The sequence below is a fragment of the Nansenia antarctica genome (assembly GCF_963989245.1).
Source record: "Nansenia antarctica genome assembly, chromosome: 3".
NCBI classification, from domain to species: domain Eukaryota; kingdom Metazoa; phylum Chordata; class Actinopteri; order Argentiniformes; family Microstomatidae; genus Nansenia; species Nansenia antarctica.
The window spans coordinates 81,734,814-81,742,161 of record NC_137688.1 but is presented as its reverse complement, the minus strand read 5'-3'; the positions used below and the strand labels follow the sequence as shown (position 1 = coordinate 81,742,161).

General features: G+C 48.1%; 1 pseudogene across 1 annotated transcript; it reads right to left on the bottom strand.

Moving 5' to 3' along the window:
* Nucleotides 1–446: 446 nt before the first annotated feature.
* On the bottom strand, nucleotides 447–6,133 carry LOC308154496 (protein regulator of cytokinesis 1-like; annotated as a pseudogene). Its single transcript has 7 exons — nucleotides 5,692–6,133; nucleotides 5,201–5,397; nucleotides 4,868–5,038; nucleotides 4,593–4,825; nucleotides 3,082–3,572; nucleotides 2,723–2,865; nucleotides 447–1,121 (listed from the first exon to the last, which is right to left on the bottom strand). The product of its transcript is annotated as a protein regulator of cytokinesis 1-like (transcript).
* Between the last annotated feature and the right edge of the window lie 1,215 nt (nucleotides 6,134–7,348).

Here is a 7,348-nt window from a genome sequence, read left to right as displayed (position 1 = left end):
TCTTGCCTTTTTGAGAGATGAGCCGCCAGAATGGTCCTGTAACCATCTTATCTATGATGCCAAGTGCTCTCACACCTGCCAAGTGGAGCTAGATGAGCCTCCAGAAGGTGTGGAATGCCCGCTTCATCAGAGCCTCTTACGGTGAATGCTTTGCATGCTGTTGGGACTAAACGCACTGCTCCTGCTTCATTGGTGGTGAAGCTGTGGGTGTTCTTCCCCTCCTGCACAACGACGTCCTCAAAGTTCTTCAAGGCTTTCTTGGCTTCCTCCTCCAGGTTTGCAACAAGGTGCATTTTGCAGTAGAAATTTGACATTGACCCAAGTTGTGCTTTGTTTTCTTCACTTAAACTGTCCCACTTCTCAATGGCAACAGGGATCTTCCCTCAACATCCTCAATCCTCTGTTGAACCCTGGGTTGATTGGTCCCTGAAAAAATCTATATCAATTCAACACATTGGGGTTTGAGTTTGAATTTGAAAAGCTGAGCGGACGGTGCTGTTAGAGTTGGCGCTAGAGATGCTGGAGGTGGCATTGAGCTTTCGTGTTTTACTGGGGGTCACAGTGCCAAGGAACCTCCTTTGAGTTGGTGTTCTGACGGACGTTCCATAGAGCATATCCATTTCTGTCTGCTTGCTTTTCTTCAATTGTCTCTCCAGTTTCTCCTGCTCCTTCTCTACGCGGTGCGTCTCCCACTGCTCCTCCACAAACTGCAGGAACTGCTGTCCGTTGACCAGGAAGTCCCGCCCCTGCTCCTGCTCCCACACGTCTATCTGGGCTTTCAGCTTCTTCTCAAGCTTGGGCAGGCTTTTGTGCAACTCTGACCTCTGTCTCTCCTCTTTGAGGAGGGCCCCTCCTCTGTTGGTCAACCTGGTGGGGTCTGTGGCTTTTCTCTCTAGATCCAGGAAGAGCCTCCAGCTGTCCGCCCAGTGGTGGACCCCCTCAAACAGCTCCTTGTGCTCTTCAAAGTGCTGGTTCAGCCTCAGGATCTCACCCTCGTGCAGACCCAGCAGCTCCTCAGTGTACTCCTCGCTAAAGTAGGGAGCGAAGGCCTGCCGCTGTTCAGTGCTGAGGAAGCACCTCTACCATAACACAGCTACCTCTGACCGGATGGCCTCGGTGACGTTTGATTGATTGAAAACTTTATTAGAAGATTTGCAGAAGTAGGTACATGAAAGTACATATTACATACAAGGTCAACTAACAGGATAAAAACCCAAGAAAGCCACTGGCTTATTTCAATTGGGGTCCTTGATTCTCAATTCATCGTTACATGTAAGACAGACAAAAAAAAACTAGTACTATCTACAAGATAATACAGACAAATAACTATTACTATCTACAAGATAAACATACATCCATCATGGGAAGAACAATACAACAAAACATAAGGTATGTACAGCGGGTAGGACAGGTGGGGACATACACCACAGGTGGGGGCGGGGGACAAAACACAAAGTATGTACAGTGGGTAGTTCGGGTCTTTTAATCTGATTTTTGATTTAGAGGGTCCAGTTACGGATTGCAGCCTCCTGTAAATGTTTTTTGAGAGTGGTTTTGAAGGTGGGCAGTGTTTTGCACTCCTTTAAGATTATAGGAAGGGCGTTCCACATTTTTACTGCATAGTTTGCAAACGAGTTTAACCCCTTGTTTGTGGTGCAACGCGGTTGAACGTGGTTCGTGGAGCTTCCTCTGGTGTTGTATGTGTGGACGTTGTTCACTTTCTGGAAGTATGTTGACAGGTACTTGGGTGTCTTTGTGGTGTAGCGTATCTTGAAGACCAGGCCCAGTGCAAGCTGCTGCACTCTGTCAACTACTCGTAGCCAATCAAGGCTCAAAAAATGAGCAGCGGTTAGATGTGTCCTAGGGTTGAGGCCTAGCAGAAGCCTAACCAGTTTATTTTGGGCTGTCTGGAGTCTTGTTTTATGGGCCTTTGTGGTTCTATAGTACCATGATGTTACGGCATAGTCGACACTCCACACTCCACACTCCACACTTCGCTTCGCGCTGTGCCATCGCTGGAGAATAATACAAGGTTTTGCGCGAGTGTGTGCGCGTGACGAGAGAGTTTTTGCAGGGTGAGATGTCTTCAGCAGGCTTAGTCTCAGCACCCAGACCTCCCAGCACTCTGTAGGCGTCGGCGTGGACAGCATCCACTCTGACGGCGTAAATCTTTGTACTGGCGTCCAGCGTCCCAGCAGCCACCTTGAAGTTTGTGGCCTCAGAATCCTTCTGCTTGAGGATGTCAGCCATGTAATCAATCAGGTGGAGACCAAAGGCGTTCTTGGTTGTAATATTATTTTCCGTGGACAGCTTGATGCAGGTGGAGTAATGCTCTGAAATCTGTGCGTTTGACAGCTTGGGCACAGCAGCGGGGGTCCCTGTGGTGCTATGAGAGGCAGACTCCTTAAACGGCGATTCAGGCGCACTTTGTAGGTCAATGACCCGGGATTGACGCCTCTGCCGCCGCTCCAGCTCATCGTCGTTGCCAGGAAAAGACGCCAGTAGCGGGGTGCTGGTGGTCGGAGAGGCGCCCATGTGCTTCAGGGACGGCGAGGCCCACTGACGTACCCGGGAGACGGGCGTTGACAATGCGCTCATCTTGACTGCCTGATGTAATGAGTTGCAGCTGATAGTTGAGAAGACAGGAGTAGTTTGGTAGTGGCCGTTATCTTCGAGAGCGCCCGCATGACTGACACTAATGTCCAATCATCTTCTTCGTGACGTGACGGATGTTCAGCAGTTTGAGCTCCTCCAGACGCCTGATCTCCTCTTGTAACGCCTCCAGGTTCTTCTTCTTGGACTGGACCATGTGATCAGAGAAGGCCCCTCTCTCCTCCTCCGGGACCTGCAGCCGGTCCCACAGATGTATTTTATATGGATTCCATGTCAGGGATATTATACTACCCCAATACATTATACTACCCCTCTACCCCCATATATTATACTACCCCTCTACCCCAATATATTATACTACCACTCTACCCCTATATATTATACTACCCCTCTACCCCTATATATTATACTACCCCTCTACCCCAATATATTATACTACCCCTCTACCCCAATATATTATACGCATACGGACGTCCTTGGGGGCGATGGAGAAGGGCTGGGTGCAGAGGATGTCACACAGGTCCTGGTCCTGCTCGACCAGGGCTTTGAGCCGCTGCATCCTCTGGTTCTTCTCCTTCAACAGAACCTCCACCCGAGTCCGGATGTCCTTCTCCTGCTGGAGCATGCTGTTCCCCCGCTCCTCCTCAACATGGGGTGTGTGCAGTTCCAGACAGAGTGTGTCCAGATCTTTCCTGCATTTCTCCATGCTTATCAGGAGTCTCTTCCTTCGGGACTCCTCCTCAGCAATCATCGTGTCCAGCAAACTTTTGATATGGTTCTTGACCACATGACCTCTCTCCAGTCTCTGGTCTTCTGGGATGCCGATCTCATCCCAGATGCCCTTCAAGTGGCACAGGGCTTTATTCAAGCATGCCACAGACTCCGCTGCGAGCACCTCACTCTTCCTCATCGTGAATTCCAATAATGTTATTATTCCTTTTCCAGTCGTGTTCTTGTCCCTGGTAAGCCAGGAAAATCTATCAAAATCTAATATGTTTTTTTACTATGATGTTCTCTGGTAACATCTAGCTAAACCTTGTCAATAAAGTTCATCAAAGAAAGAGGCGTAGAGTGGCTTTTCAAATCAGGTGTATTGAACTGGTAAAAACAAACATTTGAAATAATCACACACAAATACATAGTCCTGGCCTTCACAAAGTCAGAGAACCTCAGGGGGAGAAATATCACATACTTGGACAAGCTGCCGTGATGTTGGGCTCCACATCATGTGAAAATGCCCACTTTTCTTCATTTTAAACAAAGATATCCACAGTAATTACACTTTAAATAAATTACAAAACTATACAAAGGGGAATATTTCATACATTTCAATGTTAGAGATTCCAAGAAATGCACCATTGTGATGTAAATGTTGTAGTTAAATGTATAATTTGTAACTGCAGAATGTGTATATTTGATACATTGTCAGTCTACATCTATATCAATTCAACACATTGGGGTTGAGTTCATTCAAAAAACACTTTTATTTATAATTGTTTTAAAATGTATGCATGCTGACAGAAATCTTATCTTAATATTATTACTACTACTTCATAAATCTATATCAATTCAACACATTGGGGTTGAGTTCATTCAAAGTAGAGGAGGGATCGAGCTGTCAGTCAGAGGTGGAGAGTTACTAGTCTGTGACAGACAGGAAGCCCATATCCGCAATCAGATCCTCCTCCTTCCTCTCCTCGGTACCGAACCACCAGTCTGTGACAGACAGGAAGCCCATATCCGCAATCAGATCCTCCTCCCTCCTCTCCTCGGTACCGAGCCACCGCTGGTCAGACCACCGCTGGTCAGACCAGCTCCCACCTCGTCTCCTCCGTGCAGGCCCCAACTCTTCCTCTACCTTCCTCTTCCTCTTCTGTGTTGCCAGGGTCTCTTCTGTTCTCTGGTTCTCAAGGTCTCTCTTGCTTCTTCAGGCTTTCAGCTTCTTCTCAAGCTTGGGCAGGCTTTTGTGCAACTCTGACCTCTGTCTCTCCTCTTTGAGGAGGGCCCCTCCTCTGTTGGTCAACCTGGTGGGGTCTGTGGCTTTTCTCTCTAGATCCAGGAAGAGCCTCCAGCTGTCCTCCCAGTGGTGGACCCCCTCAAACAGCTCCTTGTGCTCTTCAAAGTGCTGGTTCAGCCTCAGGATCTCACCCTCGTGCAGACCCAGCAGCTCCTCAGTGTACTCCTCGCTAAAGTAGGGAGCGAAGGCCTGCCGCTGTTCAGTGCTGAGGAAGCACCTCTACCATAACACAGCTACCTCTGACCGGATGGCCTCGGTGACGTGACGGATGTTCAGCAGTTTGAGCTCCTCCAGACGCCTGATCTCCTCTTGTAACGCCTCCAGGTTCTTCTTCTTCTTGGACTGGACCATGTGATCAGAGAAGGCCCCTCTCTCCTCCTCCGGGACCTGCAGCCGGTCCCACAGCTTCTGGACCCTCTCACGGTGGGGTTCATGGATGACTGTGAGGCTGTTTGAACTTCAATAGACTCTCTGGTAATTTACACACAAGACCCACGTTGATCTCTACTCAGCACACACACACACACACACACCTCCGGGTTGGTCCTCCAGGCTGGCTGCTCCCTGGGCCTCGTAGGCTCCTCGCTGGGCCTGGTAGGCTCCTCTTTGGGCCTGGTAGGCTCCTCTTTGGGCCTGGTAGGCTCCTCTTTGGGCCTGGTAGGCTCCTCTTTGGGCCTGGTAGGCTCCTCTTTGGGCCTGGTAGGCTCCTCTTTGGGCCTGGTAGGCTCCTCGCTGGGCCTGGTAGGCTCCTCGCTGGGCCTGGTAGGCTAAAACATGAACTAAAACTGTAATATTCTGCGTTGATGTTATAAACATGTTGGTAAACATCAGCAACATTCATGGATGTATTTTATATGGATTCCATGTCAGGGATATTATACTACCCCAATACATTATACTACCCCTCTACCCCCATATATTATACTACCCCTCTACCCCTATATATTATACTACCCCTCTACCCCTATATATTATACTACCCCTCTACCCCTATATATTATACTACCCCTCTACCCCTATATATTATACTACCCCTCTACCCCAATATATTATACGCATACGGACGTCCTTGGGGGCGATGGAGAAGGGCTGGGCGCAGAGGATGTCACACAGGTCCTGGTCCTGCTCGACCAGGGCTTTGAGCCGCTGCATCCTCTGGTTCTTCTCCTTCAACAGAACCTCCACCCGAGTCCGGATGTCCTTCTCCTGCTGGAGCATGCTGTTCCCCCGCTCCTCCTCAACATGGGGTGTGTGCAGTTCCAGACAGAGTGTGTCCAGATCTTTCCTGCATTTCTCCATGCTTATAAGGAGTCTCTTCCTTCGGGACTCCTCCTCAGCAATCACCGTGTCCAGCAAACTTTTGATATGGTTCTTGACCACATGACCTCTCTCCAGTCTCTGGTCTTCTGGGATGCCGATCTCATCCCAGATGCCCTTCAAGTGGCACAGGGCTTTATTCAAGCATGCCACAGACTCCGCTGCGAGCACCTCACTCTTCCTCATCGTGAATTCCAATAATGTTATTATTCCTTTTCCAGTCGTGTTCTTGTCCCTGGTAAGGCAGGAAAATCTATCAAAATCTAATATGTTTTTTTACTATGATGGTCTCTGGTAACATCTAGCTAAACCTTGTCAATAAAGTTCATCAAAGAAAGAGGCGTAGAGTGGCTTTTCAAATCAGGTGTATTGAACTGGTAAAAACAAAAATTTGAAATAATCACACACAAATACATAGTCCTGGCCTTCACAAAGTCAGAGAACCTCAGGGGGAGAAATATCACATACTTGGACAAGCTGCCGTGATGTTGGGCTCCACATCATGTGAAAATGCCCACTTTTCTTCATTTTAAACAAAGATATCCACAGTAATTACATTTTAAATAAATTACAAAACTATACAAAGGGGAATATTTCATACATTTCAATGTTAGAGATTCCAAGAAATGCACCATTGTGATGTAAATGTTGTAGTTAAATGTATAATTTGTAACTGCAGAATGTGTATATTTGATACATTGTCAGTCTACATCTATATCAATTCAACACATTGGGGTTGAGTTCATTCAAAAAACACTTTTATTTATAATTGTTTTAAAATGTATGCATGCTGACAGAAATCTTATCTTAATATTATTACTACTACTTCATAAATCTATATCAATTCAACACATTGGGGTTGAGTTCATTCAAAGTAGAGGAGGGATCGAGCTGTCAGTCAGAGGTGGAGAGTTACTAGTCTGTGACAGACAGGAAGCCCATATCCGCAATCAGATCCTCCTCCCTCCTCTCCTCGGTACCGAGCCACCGCTGGTCAGACCAGCTCCCACCTCGTCTCCTCCGTGCAGGCCCCAACTCTTCCTCTACCTTCCTCTACCTTCCTCTTCCTCTTCTGTTCTCTGGTTCTCAAGGTCTCTCTGTGTGCCCTGTGGACACACTCTGCCCTGTCGATCAGAAGATCCCTGTAGTGGCACGCCCCTTGCCACCCTCTCATCCTCTGATACGGATCTGTCCCGAATGAGGGACATGGTGTGCCGGTGCCTCCAAAAGGTTGATGAAGTTTCGCAGGAGGAATTCTCCTCCGCCTGCGCAGCTTCTTCTCAAGCTTGGGCAGGCTTTTGTGCAACTCTGACCTCTGTCTCTCCTCTTTGAGGAGGGCCCCTCCTCTGTTGGTCAACCTGGTGGGGTCTGTGGCTTTTCTCTCTAGATCCAGGAAGAGCC